Consider the following 14,691-nt stretch of genomic DNA (forward strand, 5'->3'; position numbering starts at 1 on the left):
AATTGTGTGTTGCAACTTACCATGCACCCTGACAGAATCCTCTGTGTAGTCCCATGGGTTGGTCCTTGGTCTGGATGCATTTCAAAAAACACCTTGTGACTTGTTGTGCTGCAGACTCAAGGCCCCCACCTTTATGCTCCTGTACAGCTCCTCCCTCCCCCCACTGATGCCAGTTCACCCGGTTGTTAGCTCTGTGGAGGAGCAGGAGGGAAGAGCTGTACAGGAGCAGTGGTGGCCAGACATGTGCTGTTGATCCCTGCCTGACCACCTGGGTTCAGCGTTTATTACTACAGGACGGTTGTGGGTTTTGTAGACTGCTGCAGACTGCTCAGCTCCTAGTGAGCTGACATCAGTGGGGAGGAGCTGTACAGGGGCACAAAGGTGGGGGCTAGGAGCACAAAGGTGGGGGCTGAGGAGTCTGTGGCAGTCTACAAAACCCACAGCCGTCCTATGGTAATGAATGCTTAACCCAGGTGCTCAGGCAGGGATCAACAGCGCTTGTCTGGCCACCGGTGCCGCTGGCCACACAGGAACATTTTTTATTCTGAGATATAGGGCTAATAGATATATGAGGCTATCTGTAATATCCTCAAAAAGCACAAAAAGTGCTGAAAATCTTCAACTGGGCTTATACACGAGCCAATACAGCCAGCCCAGCACTTAAAAAAAAAAACTTATATACTTACCCTCTGGTGGCCCCGATGTCTGTGCTGCTCCCCCGATGTCAGCGCGGGTCCTCTTCTGTCTTCGGTAACATCCTGCAGGGCACCGCCATGTCCTTCTCCCGGCAGGCGCAAAGTATGACATCAGCAGCCCTGCAGGCTGTTACCGAAGACAGAAGAGGACCCGCGCTGACATTGGGGGAGCAGCGCTGCACATCGGGGCCGCTGGAGGGTGAGTATATTTTTTTTGTTATTTTTTTTTTATGCTAGGCTCACTGTATACTACAGGGTGCAGGCTGGGCTATTCTGTATACTACTGGGGGCAGGCTGGGCTATTCTGTATACTACTGGGGGCAGGCTGGGCTGTGCTGTATACTACTGGGGGCAGGCTGGGCTGGCTGTATACTACTGGGGGCAGGCTGGGCTGTGCTGTATACTACTGGGGGCAGGCTGGGCTGTGCTGTATACTACTGGGGGCAGGCTGGGCTGTGCTGAATACTACTGGGGGCAGGCTGGGCTGGCTGTATACTACTGGGGGCAGGCTGGGCTGGCTGTATACTACAGGGGGCAGGCTGGGCTGGCTGTATACTACAGGGGGCAGGCTGGGCTGGCTGTAGGTTACACACAGTGTAACCTCCCCAGAAGACCACCTCTCTGAAAGGACCCCCTCCCTATCATTGATTTTAAAAATAAAATTTGCCATTATAGTTTATGGAAGCTGCCTCCTATCTGCAGACCACCTTTGCAAAGAGATCTGCTCAAAGAGGTTGCACTGTATATGCACTGTGCTGTTTGTGCGGGATCTGATGCCATTCATTAGAATTGATGGGGAGCCTGAGCTTTGAGCACTCAAGCTTTCATGCATATAAGTTTTGGGTAGTTAGGGTTTACATGGGTCCCTTTTAAAGGCTTGGTCCCTGGGCTACCGCCCAAACTTCCTATATTATAATCCACTACTGCTCGCCGCCACCATAGGCGTTAACTCCAGGTTATGGAGTTAATGACTTAACGTTTTACACACGGTCTCTGGATAGATTTATAACCTTAGAGAGCTGAATAATCAAATGGAATATTCTCTAGATGGAAATAAAAAATGAACGTCTGCCTCCAAAGAAAACCAACTCGTTTTTGCTGGATGGCTATTGAAAAATTTGTGGTGGTAATATTAAAAGGAAACTGTTAAATCGGGAATCCTATTGGATCTTTGTATTAGGCAGTCAAGTCCCCAATGGTTTAAACAAAAGAATTTAAATTTTAAATAATCTGTATCCAGTTTGTTGTTTTGGGTCATTTCTTAGCATATTCAGCAACACATGCCTTATTTTATGCATGAAATTATGAGCCTATAAGAAACATTGTCTTTAATTATTAGTCATATGTAATTGAATGTAATTGATGTTTATTGTTCGCTATTTTTTGGCTGAATATGTGACATTGCATATCTAATGCTTGCTATTATTACCTTTCGGGTGCATTTAGAGTCAATGGGGGATATTTATCTGGGCCCTGAAATAAGTGGGTCGTTACTGCACATGAGAAAATTCCCCGATGCGTTTATTTCTATGCCAGGCAGGACCTGCAGGACCCCGCCGGATACATGCGGGGCCTGCAGGACAAGCCGGAGCCTCTTGATGTATTCGGCTGCGAAAGAGCAGCGGCAGGGCTGGCACCCCAATGTGTATATATTTATTATATTATATATAATAAATATTTATAATATTATATATTAAGTTTATTGTCCAATTGTGTGCTTGTCCAAAATTAGAATCTGTATTCCTTTGTATTACATCCCCTCGACTTCTGTTTTTATACAAGTCTACATGTTTTCATGTTTTACCTATAAGTGACGTCGACATGGGTTGCCACGAGGGTTGGGGGGGGGTTCTCCATTTGTGGTAACCTCCTTCGTTGACGTTACTAACCCGTGAATCTTAAATTGCATGAGTTACACTTGTGTTTTCATATCATGATTAAGACGCTTTGGGTCGATACGCATTGATCCTGTGCACATTTTATGCGATGTTCCTGAGACATTAATAATGATTCCCGGTTGTTCCTGTGAGTGCCAAGCCTGTTTCATGTTGCCTATGTTTGGACCGTAGTGCAGTGCTTGCTGAGTGCAACAGAGCTGATACTGGGAGGATCTTGATTTGGTCTGTGTGGGAGAGCTTATTTTCCACCTGTTGGTGGTTTCCCTTCACTGAATATAATTGTTTGTTATAACTTTCCTTGCATTCCGACAGAATCCTCTGTGTAGTCCCAGGGATTGGGCTTTGGGTTGGATGCATTTCAAAAACCAACATGTGACTTGTCGGTGCTGCAGACTGCTCAGCTCTCAGCCTCCACCTTTGTGCTTCTGTACAGCTCCTCCCTCTCCCACCGATGTCAAAGCACAAAGAGAGCTGAGGAGTGAGGAGCGCAGACAAGTCCCATGATGTTGTGTTTTTACATGCATAGAAACCAAAACCAACCACTGGGACTACACAGAGGATTCTGTCAGGCTGCAAGTTAAGTTATAACACACAATTGATTGTAATGCAAATGCTTGGAGAAAGCAGAAAGGTGTATGTGCAGTGCAGGTGTGATGGGCTTCTGCAACCTGTCTGCTGTGAAAATGAAGTCCCTGGTGACAGGTTCCCTTTAAACTCTTATACAATATTGAAAGAATATTGAAATAACACATAAGCTTTATTAGTAATTTATAATCAAAATAATATATTTAGAATAATATTTAGGTATAGCATATGGTGGAACAATAAAAACAAGAGGAATAGTATCCCTACATGGTCTGATCAGTACCGACTATTGTGACTATGAAGGTACATAACCCCAACTGGAAACACCTACTTGGCTAATTACTCATAAATTACTAGAAGAAATAACAGAGAAGAGGCACTACAGTCATATAAAAGAAAAAAAATTCCAAAATTGTTATTGCATTGTGGCTGCTATTATTTGCTGAAACATCCAATCATGATAGATGACAGGTCAACTTTAAGCTGAACCACATGGATATTGGCAGTTGTATTTCCTATTGGACAGTTACATTTTACAATTGTATTTTCTGTTTATACACCAAAAAGTCTGTTCATGTCCATGCATTTTATTGCATTCAACTTCCAAACCCATTAGTTACTGGCAACAAGATTTTTCCATTGTGTTTGTCAAGATTGGACATTCCTCTGCAGGCCTGGAATGTATCCACCATAGTTTTCAGTAAGAGTCTAGACATAAGGCTTCCTGCACACAAGGGGTTTCAAACTCATTTTCCTAAGGGCCTTATTACTGTATAAATGTATGTAATTAATGAAGTGCCCCTGCAGCAACCAATGGTCACAGTACCACCACTGTAGCTAGACTGTAGCTAAGCCCCCGCCCCTCCTTGATATACTTGATATATTTCCCACTGTGTAAAAACAAACATGTACTCACCTATCCCTGCTTCCTGAAACTACAGTAGTCCTCTTCTTTACTGTTGTCAGCTCTGAAGCTGACAGATGTGATGACATTGTCTGTTGGCTTCAGAGTCAGCACGTATAGATGCCATATGCAGAAGTAAAGAAAAAGACTACTGTAGTTTCGGGGGATTGAGGAAATGTGAGTACCCTGACCCAATCCTGCTCTCCAGACAGTGCAGACAAGGGGCAGGGAGATGGGCTGGATAACACAAGGTCATAGGCCGGCATTGTGTGTGACACTCATGCTGTACACTTCGCAATAAACTCTGATGAGCATAAACATATGATATGTGAAAATTCTTATTAGATGCAGGCTTCAGTGTGGCCACATTAGTATGTTACTCCTCTTCATTTACATTAGACCCCACGTATGATGTTATTTTCTAGTTCATGGTCATTTATCTTTAATCTGGAAATTTGTGCATGTCTTTGTTTGCTTTTTCTGAGTTTTGGACTTGTTTCATTTATTGTAGAGGTTGATACCCTGTATAAGGCAGCTGAGTCGGTAGGGTGTTTGCAACTTTTTATTAAAAAGTTGTACAAAAGTCACATACTCTTAACCTTTACTTGAGAGAAAATTCCAACCTTTTCATATGTCCCCATTTGGATTTTTAAAAAAATCAGGTAAAAATAAAAGATTAATAAAAAAAAATCTTTTTTTTTTTATCAGGCAAAACACTGAAATTCTTGCTAACTTTGCCAGGCGAGTGTAGAAGCCACAAATAGAATTTTCTCATAACATAAATGACTCTGAATGACTGTAGTTATTGTAAGGTAGAAGAAAAAGATGATTATCTAAAGGCTATCTGTGGGAAGTTTAAACTTGTTACCTCTTCAACTCGTTGACCTTTAACTAATTGTGGAAGCTATACTAAGAAACATTTTCCAGAATTCTGGTTATAATTTTTAAGAGATTTTAAGATGCATATAAAGGGCATGAACTTATGTCACAGGATGTGGTCTACAGTAAATTGAAATACTATGTAAGTTTTAAAAAGTTTTACTATGTCTGTTCCAGTGTTCCTTTAGCTAATGTTAACTGCTCTTCCCATTTTTTTTTCTTCCCATTATTAGCCTGGAGCCACAAATATGATCCCGAAACCCTGATAAAAGGTGAAATCAAACATATAGGCCAACATTCATCAAAAACAGTGCAGTCTGTACTATATGCAGTTTTCCTGTGAAGTCTGCAGGGGGCGCCAGATTCATGAATTGTGGTGCACGTTCTTCATGAGCCTGCGTTCACACGTTGCATTGCGTCACATTTTTTGCTGCGTTTTTAAAGCATTTGAAAGGCATGAATTGTGATCACATGCTGAGGTTACATTGGGGGTCATTTACTAAGGGCCCGATTCGCGTTTTCCCGACGTGTTACCCGAATATTTCCGATTTGCACCAATCTTTCCCTGAATTGCCCCGGGATTTTGGCGCACGCGATCGGATTGTGGCGCATCGGCGCCGGCATGCGCGCGACGAAAATTGGGGGGCGTGGCCGAACGAAAACCCGACGTATTCGGAAAAAACGCCGCATTTAAAAACCAAAAATGTGTCGCGGAGCTTGCACTTACCTTCACTCAGCCCGAGCCGGTGAACTCCAGCGCGTTCCAATGCTTTTCAGCGCAGCAGCGCCACCTGGTGGACGGCGGAGGAACTACCTTAATAAATCCCGGCCGGACCCGAATCCAGCGCAGAGAACATGCCGCTGGATCGCGAATGGACCGGGTAAGTAAATCTGCCCCATTGTGTTTTAGCAAATGCACTGGAAAGGTGACGTAACCTTAGCATGTGATCAAGGTTGAAGCCTTTGAAAGGCGTCAAAATTGCAGAAAAAATGTGACGCAACGAATCATGTACACACGGCCTGAATCTGGCACTCCATGCACTTCTCCGACAGAGGGCATCAACTTTTTTTGGTGCACTTTTAACATAGAGCGTGTGACACCATTCTGTCGGACACTGCATGATGTGGCACTGGAATGCACCTTTCAGTGCAGAATTTTGTGTTGCGTCGGGTATAGTGCCTATGTATTGCAGACACTTTATAAATACACTTGCAAGCAGTTTGCACTAAAAGTGCACATGCCCAATGGGTAATGATCTTGTTCCCGCTGAACCTGACTTAGTGGCATCGTTGAGTCACTTGCGACCTAGAACAGCAGTGAATATCCTTTGGTGACCTCTTAGATTCGTTGAGAAATGTGTTTAGTAGATACAATTATACCGTTCATATAACCTTCATATAAGGGAAGTTCCCCCATTGTGCAGAGTTGATAAGTTGAACCACTAAAGTACCTGATAGATACTCCTTGGTTGCATGTATGTAAAGAGCCTGTAGAAAAATCCATGCTATGAGCATGATAATGATAAGTAAATGTATTACTAATACAATGCTATTTTCACAGCTGTTGGGTTAGTCACACAACTCTCAGACTGCCCCGCGCACCCTTGTTCCGTTATGTGAAAAAAGGTTTCCCAGTATGAATAAGCAAGTAAAGCAGGTCAGTCTTTTGTCACAATGTGGCAGAATTATGGTTCTCTTTGTTTAGAAAATCTCCCCCATCGTGAAATATTTTACTTCCCTTTAACATTGTAGGAACAGTTGTTACATTTCATAGGCATCAACATTAAACAAAGATAAAGTCCTTTTCCATGTATTCCTGTTACTAGGCAACCAATTGTTCCTGGCAAACACGCAGCAGCAGAACACAAATGATCAGATGGCATAAAAAAATCTGAACATTAAACAGTAGCTTGGCGCTGTAATCATTACACTCAGATCAACAAGAGGAACACTAAGCCATACCCAAGATCGTGTGAGAAGGCTAAGCAGGGATGGCGACTATTTCTAATACATTTATGTATGTTGCTAATGTTAATAGTCTGGTTAAAACATTTCTTAAAGGGAACCTGTCATCAGAATGGAGCCCACACTGAAAGACGTAAAAACAGAGCTTTTTCATCAACTGTAACTCATTTGAATACTCCCACAATTGGTTATGCAGAAAACAAGCCCTTATCAAAATCTGTGCACAAATAGATTGACGGGAAGGGGTTAAAGTAAATCTACCATAAAATCAAGCACATACTAATACATCCAGACACTGTGACCGAGGTAATTTTCTTATTTTTATTATCCATGGCCTTCTTTCTTCAAAAATCTCATTTTAAAATGATGCCAATGGCTGTAGTAATCTTTTATGTGTTATCCATGGCTCTAATATCAACTTTGAAATGATGCTAATGAGGGTGAAGGGCTTACCAGAGCCCTTCTGTGCTGTAGCTTCTCAGGCTGTTACCCTTGATCTCCCCCTGCTCCCTTGTCACTTCCTCCTTCCCTGATGTAATCGCACTGCAAAAGAGTACGTTTCAGCACACAGGGAGAAGAGAAAGTGCTCCTGCACAGTGTTACAGCCTGTGAATCTGCAGTATGAAGGGGCTTTGGTTACACCGCCCAGAGCCCTTCAGGCTCATTAGTATAATTTTAAAAGTTGATTTTGGAGGCCATGAATAACAAATATATGAAGATTATCACAGTCACTGTTAAAGTACTTAAACTTTGATAATTCATATAATAATAACACCATAAACTTTGTAATGTATGTATATCTTTCTCCTTACGTTATCTTTGGCTCATACCATCCTATGACTTTCCTTATCTCTTGTTAATATAAAATATACGCTAAATTCTATCTTGCTGGTAAATCTCTGTGTGACATCCATTTGTAATCTTCATAAGACTGTCGTCATCTACACTCAAGACTCAAGAAGTCTACCCCAATGGTTTAACAAGGTGGGACTTGTAGATGCTCCCCTAATGAAACAAATAGCATCACAATTGTTGTCAGTAAGTGGAGTTACAAACTAAATATATGATGAGCCATTGCATGTAGCTGTGCTAAAGCCGTTCTTATAATGTAATTACTAGTAATCCCAGCGCTGTCTGCAACTGCCTAAAGCAAACCATTGCAAAGTAAATCTATAAAACCAATTATATGTACTAATGCACACACACCCATTACAAAGCATGACAAACAGACTATAAAAATACTCAGTCTAAACTAATATTTACCTAAGCTGCCAATATGCACTAACTTTTCAATAACCTTTTATGCTGCACATCTGTAGTACAGGTGAAATCGGAATAGGATGTTTAATATACAGTATCTACACTCTTTCCCTCTTCCTCGTCCTTTCTGAAATTCTAAAATTGCTGTATATTATTCTTTTCAAGATGGACTGCAGTTGATGTAGCAGATTACAGGTAAGTACATAAAAGTCTACAATGTGGGATTGAAAAAGGAGTGAGCTGGAGCTGAGTAAGGATGACTGCGCACAAACTTTTGCAGCCAGTGGAAATGGACCCATACATAGGTCCAGTCCCACAGACTGCAGAGGACGGGAGTCTGTATGATGCAAGGACTTTGCAAGGTGTGCAGTCTGAGTGATCAGACCAAAATACAAGTCCTTTCCATGGGTTGCACATGTTCCTGTGCAGCCAGCCTAAGGCCTCATACACACAAATGTAATGTGGACTGTGATATGAGCGTCCCCATTTTCTCTATAAAATGTCATAATATATACGCTCACCGGCCACTTTATTAGGTACACCTGTCCAACTGCTCGTTAACACTTAATTTCTAATCAGCCAATCACATGGCGGCAACTCAGTGCATTTAGGCATGTAGACATGGTCAAGACAATCTCCTGCAGTTCAAACCGAGCATCAGTATGGGGAAGAAAGGTGATTTGAGTGCCTTTGAACGTGGCATGGTTGTTGGTGCCAGAAGGCCTGGTCTGAGTATTTCAGAAACTGCTGATCTACTGGGATTTTCACGCACAACCATCTCTAGGGTTTACAGAGAATGGTCCAAAAAAGAAAAAACATCCAGTGAGCGGCAGTTCTGTGGGCGGAAATGCCTTGTTGATGCCAGAGGTCAGAGGAGAATGGGCAGACTGGTTCGAGCTGATAGAAAGGCAACAGTGACTCAAATCGCCACCCGTTACAACCACAGTAGGCAGAAGAGCATCTCTGAACGCATAGTACGTCGAACTTTGAGGCAGATGGGCTACAGCAGCAGAAGACCACACCGGGTGCCACTTCTTTCAGCTAAGAACAGGAAACTGAGGCTACAATTTGCACAAGCTCTTCGAAATTGGACAGTAGAAGATTGGAAAAACGTTGCCTCGTCCGATGAGTCTTGATTTCTGCTGCGACATTCGGATGGTAGGGTCAGAATTTGGCGTCAACAACATGAAAGCATGGATCCATCCTGCCTTGTATCAACGGTTCAGGCTGGTGGTGGTGGTGTCATGGTGTGGGGAATATTTTCTTGGCACTCTTTGGGCCCCTTGGTACCAATTGAGCATCGTTGCAACGCCACAGCCTACCTGAGTATTGTTGCTGACCATGTCCATCCCTTTATGACCACAATGTACCCTGTAACATCTGATGGCTACTTTCAGCAGGATAATGCGCCATTTCATAAAGCTGGAATCATCTCAGACTGGTTTCTTGAACATGACAATGAGTTCACTGTACTCAAATGGCCTCCAAAGTCACCAGATCTAAATGCAATAGAGCATCTTTGGGATGTGGTGGAACGGGAGATTCGCATCATGGATGTGCAGCCAACAAATCTGCGGCAACTGTGTGATGCCATCATGTCAATATGGACCAAAATCTCTGAGGAATGCTTCCAGCTTCTTGTTGAATCTATGCCACGAAGAATTGAGGCAGTTCTGAAGGCAAAAGGGGGTCCAACCCGTTAGTGGCCGGTGAGTGTATATGCTAGCTGTAGCTCCCGGCCTTGCCCGGGATAGTAAATAACTGCTCTTAGCTATTGCAAAATAGAATGGGTTAACAAAAAATATTTTATATGTTTCTATAGACTGTCTCTGACCATCTCTGTGGCTGACAGTCTCTTTCAGGGGCTGTCTCTGTGGCCAGCAGTCTCTTTCAGTTATGCTGAGACATGATTTCTATTTGCCATTATAGAAGTACATCTGTAATATGTATTTTTTTTTTTTTAAAGTTGTTGCGTTTTCTATGAAAAATATGGGATTAGTTTGCCACCTAGTGTGTTTTTTAAAACATTACAATCATGCAGTTGATTAAGAACTTGTTAGGATTTCATGATACATAATGCAACAGGCATTTACACATGTTTTTGCATGGACAGTTAAACAATAGATTTTTTGATTAACAAGTTGTATTGGATGTATTTCTCTTTGACAAACACACAAAATGAACCCCACACCCTCCTCTCCTAATCCCAAATATCATACACTACAAAAGAAAGAAAACCCAATACAGAGGGGCTCATTTACTAAGGGTCTGTCGGACGCATTTTCTCCAGGTTTTCCGCCAATTTCCGTTTTGCGTCGAATTGGCGCATGAGATCGGATTTTGGAGCATATGCGCCGGCTTGCACGCGACAGAAATCGGGGAGCAGGCAGTCGGACAACCCAACGGATTCGGACAAACCGCAGAATTTAAAAAAGGATTTGTCGCAAGATGAAGCACTTACATGCACCAGAAAGAAGCAGGTGAACTCCGGCGTACCTCGGCGCGGAAGCGATGGATGCAGGAACTCGGACGCATGATCTCAGTGAATTGTGCCGGACCCGAATCCTCGTCAGAAAACGCACCCTGGGATTGCGACGGGACCGGGTAAGTAAATCTGCCCCAGAGCGTTGCTTCAATCCGATCCTAGTAAGACAACCTCGACCCAATCCAAATACTACAATGGAAGAGTGTGTCAAACACGTTCTGGTCTGTCAAGCATACACAAGAAGTTATAGAACCGAGAGAGGACGGCAGGGGAAATACAATTCATAAAAATTATTTAGTACCTCTTATAAGGACAGTGAAGGGCATATCCTGAGCAGAAAATAATTATTACACTGTAAACTAAAGACAAAGTATAAAAATCTATGTTAAATAAGGCGGTAGCAACTCTATATGCTAAACTTGAGCCAATCGGGCAGCATTTGTTTTCTTTTAATTTATTATTTCCCTAGACTTTTTTGTGGCATAATTTCAGGCGCATATTTAAACCTGCCAAAAGCAAGTCTGTAGAGTTATATACCACTTCCATAATATGAAGTTAAATTCCTGACGCCCATTTGTACTGCCTGCGGTGTGCCAAATAAATTATGGCCATGCACCACAATATCAACTCACAACGAAAAACACCACAAAAGTCGGGCGCCAGAAAACAGACTATGCCCCACAAATTAATACATTCCCGCCATTGAGTCCAGCCAGTGTTGGGCAATTAATTTGCAAGCCATAGAAAGAAAGTGGGCAACTGCATCTTACCAGCCTCAGGGATCAGTTTTTTTACATATCCCAATACACAAATACAGAGTGGACTATACAATCGGAGCACAGTAGATATCATTAATGATATCAATAACAACCCTCCAAAATCTTTCCTAATTGGGGCAGGACCAGAACATGTGAAGGATGTCTACCACTTCAGCTTGGCAGCGGGGGCACTGAGCATCTGACCTAGCACCTAGATCACATAGGAACTATAGGGGGTCTGTAAGATTTCATTCCAACAATCCTCCTCTATAGGTCACAGATCTGTTTCCCAGCATCCCTAACTACTATCTGGGAAAGATTAAAGAAGCATTTTAACCTCTTCCTGCACTATGCTATAATAGTACAGGGTCTAATATAGATGTGTCTCCCCTTTATTCTCATGAAAGCAACTCAAGTCAATATGATGACCTGCTAGCAAAACTCTTTGCAGAATGCAATCCCCAACACAACCACAAGGTGGATGCACACAATCCCTTATCTTATCGGCTCCTGATAACATAGTAACATTATATTAATTGATGGCAAAGTGAGAATTTGTAAAATGCAAATAAGAAATTACTCTGTACGCCAAACTGGAAATGATTCCTGGTTCTACGTGCTTTCAAAGTAAGGCTGCATTCACACTGCCGCAAGGGGGACGTATATATACTGCTGATATACGTCCCCCATAGACGGCAATGGGCGCAAGGCGCCCTACGGGAGCGGTGCGGTGCAGAACACATGCGGCACTGTACCGCTCCGTACCCGGGAAAAAGATAGGACTTGTCCGCCGTGCGCCATATGTTCCTATGGAGAGGGGCGGTGGTGGTGCCGCTGTTGCCCGTCGTGCTACGGTATGGCAGGCAACGGCCGTCTGAATGTAGCCTAAATGTTTCTACACATATTGTAGTAGGTGTTGTTCTAAACAGTTCTTTTATGCCTGTGTTATAACTGTGTGCCTCTCTCAACAAGGTTCATGGCCTAGTGGTAAGGGGCATTGCTTACTGCACAGGGGTTAAGGGGTCAGTATTTGATTTGTATTTTGGATCAGTATTTGTAGGCCAAAACCAGAAGAGAAATCGGCACATATAAAAGGTACTAGGTACAAGGTGAATGATCTGTATCTGTTACATGTTTTGAATTGTTTGTGATTTTGGCTTAAAAATACTCATGCAAAATAGTGATCAAATCCCGACTATGTGCAGTTACCCTTATAGTTTAAATGTAAAATTGTATGCAACATTTGCTACAAAGTAAGCCATCCGATAGGTGGTTGTTAGAAAAAGTTTTTATGCTTAGAAACAGAAAGAAAAGTGATTTGCGTGAGTTTAAGTTACCCTCTTTATCTGTAGAAGTCTAGTCTTATAGAGGTTGTGTGGGCTTTTATGCATTTTTGATATTGAAGACCTATGTACTATAGTAGTTCAATGACCCGCACCAATCAGTTATTCCAGTGCACTCCAAGTCGCAATTCTCTAAAAAGTAACTAAAGAAGTCAGTGAAGAAGTGTCATGGTTTGAGGAATGTTTTCAGCAACAGGAGTTTGCGCTCACATACAACTACTTGGTAAAGAGGAAACAAGGAAACAATGAAATGGCCAGCCCATAGTCCTGTTCTAAACCCAATAGAAAACCTCTTTAATATCCTTAGTGATAAAGTTATGGTCAAGAAACCCACAACAATCACAGAACTGTGGAAAAGACTTTCCCGGCTTTTCCACCAAAGAGTAGACAAAATTATTTTATGCACTGCCTAAGATTTTCCACCTACCATGAATGTGGAGGTATGTTATTTTTATTGTAGGCACACTTTCACTCTGGGAAACAGAATCTTAAAAAAAATAATCAAAATCACATGCCTGAAATAACCTTCCAGACCTGTTAGCTTTTCTTTAAGAAACTTCTCCTGCTCTGCATTCTGTGTAAAAGCCACCTCTTCACACACTCAATCAATTGATCAATTGCACTCCAGCCTCCATTTGTAGACCTGCACATGGCTGGGATGAGCTACGGCCATTAGGCATCCAGCTTGGTAAGAAGACAACAACTGTTGGCAAAATGATTAAAAGATGGAATAATCACTAGATGACTGTCAATCTTCCTTGGTGTGGGGCTCCATGCAATGTCTTACATAATGGATGATTCTGAGAAAGGTCAGGAATCAGCCCAGAACTACACCAGAAGATTACTTTAGTAACACTAGCACAGTGATAGCGGACCTTTAAGAGACAGAGTGCCCAAACTACAACCAAAACCCATTTATATGTTGCAAAGTATCAACATAACAATTTAAGTAGTAACTTATTGGTCCCTGCTGTATGACAGGTTTCAATCATATTGACATCTTGAGGACACCAATGCAATAGAAAGAAGATGGAGAAATTTGGATTGTAGCTTTCCTTCAGGGTCTCCTGAAGAGGAAGAATCAGGGGACACAGAGCAGGAGCTCCAACAATAATCCATCTCTGTACACGCCATCTCACACCTCTTATAGTTCCGGCAACCAAGGATGTCACTTTAAAATAGCACTGAGCATGGCACATCCTGAGCTGTCTTGGACCACAGGAGGAAGCCTTGAGTCCTGTCTGGCAAACTTTGAGCCACAGTGGGACTGCTCGCTCCTTAGGTCCACGCTGCGGCTGTCAACTCGCAGCGACTCCCCACACCCTGTCCGTGGATGGCCCGCTTTACTTAGTGGCAGCAAGTTCAAGAGATCGTCTACATGTGGATGGAGAGCATGTGTAGGCACCAGGCAGGGTAAGCGTTACCTACCACCCAAGTCACTGCGTGCAGGCTGGTTCCAGATCCCAAGACCTCTCCAATAGCTTTCCACCTCCTCTGTCCCCAGCTCCCTCTCTGTTAAGCACCCCTCTCTGCTTTAGGGAGCAGGACCTGTCTATGCTGGCCCAGCAATATGCCTATATGGGTCAGGGCAATGAGCCATCACTGCCCCCATCACCAGTGCCAATGCCGGAGGTGACAGAAAAGCCCACATTGGTGCTTGCAGGCGGACCCATAGTGGAGGCTTTTAATCAGCACCAGACTTTGGGCCCCAATACAACCACCTTGTCAAGTAATCTGCCAAAATCTCCACACAGCACAGACCTCCACCATCCGCAGAGGCAACAGGAGCTGGTTCGGATACCACCACAAGATTACTTGTCACCTGATCTGATCTGGTCACTTAACCAGCAACTGCCTACAAAACAAGACTTTAAGATATTGATATTGGAGGATAAAGAGGCTTACAGGGCAGAAATAGC

Source organism: Engystomops pustulosus, chromosome 2 (genome assembly GCF_040894005.1).
Source record: "Engystomops pustulosus chromosome 2, aEngPut4.maternal, whole genome shotgun sequence".
Taxonomy (NCBI): Eukaryota; Metazoa; Chordata; class Amphibia; order Anura; family Leptodactylidae; genus Engystomops; species Engystomops pustulosus.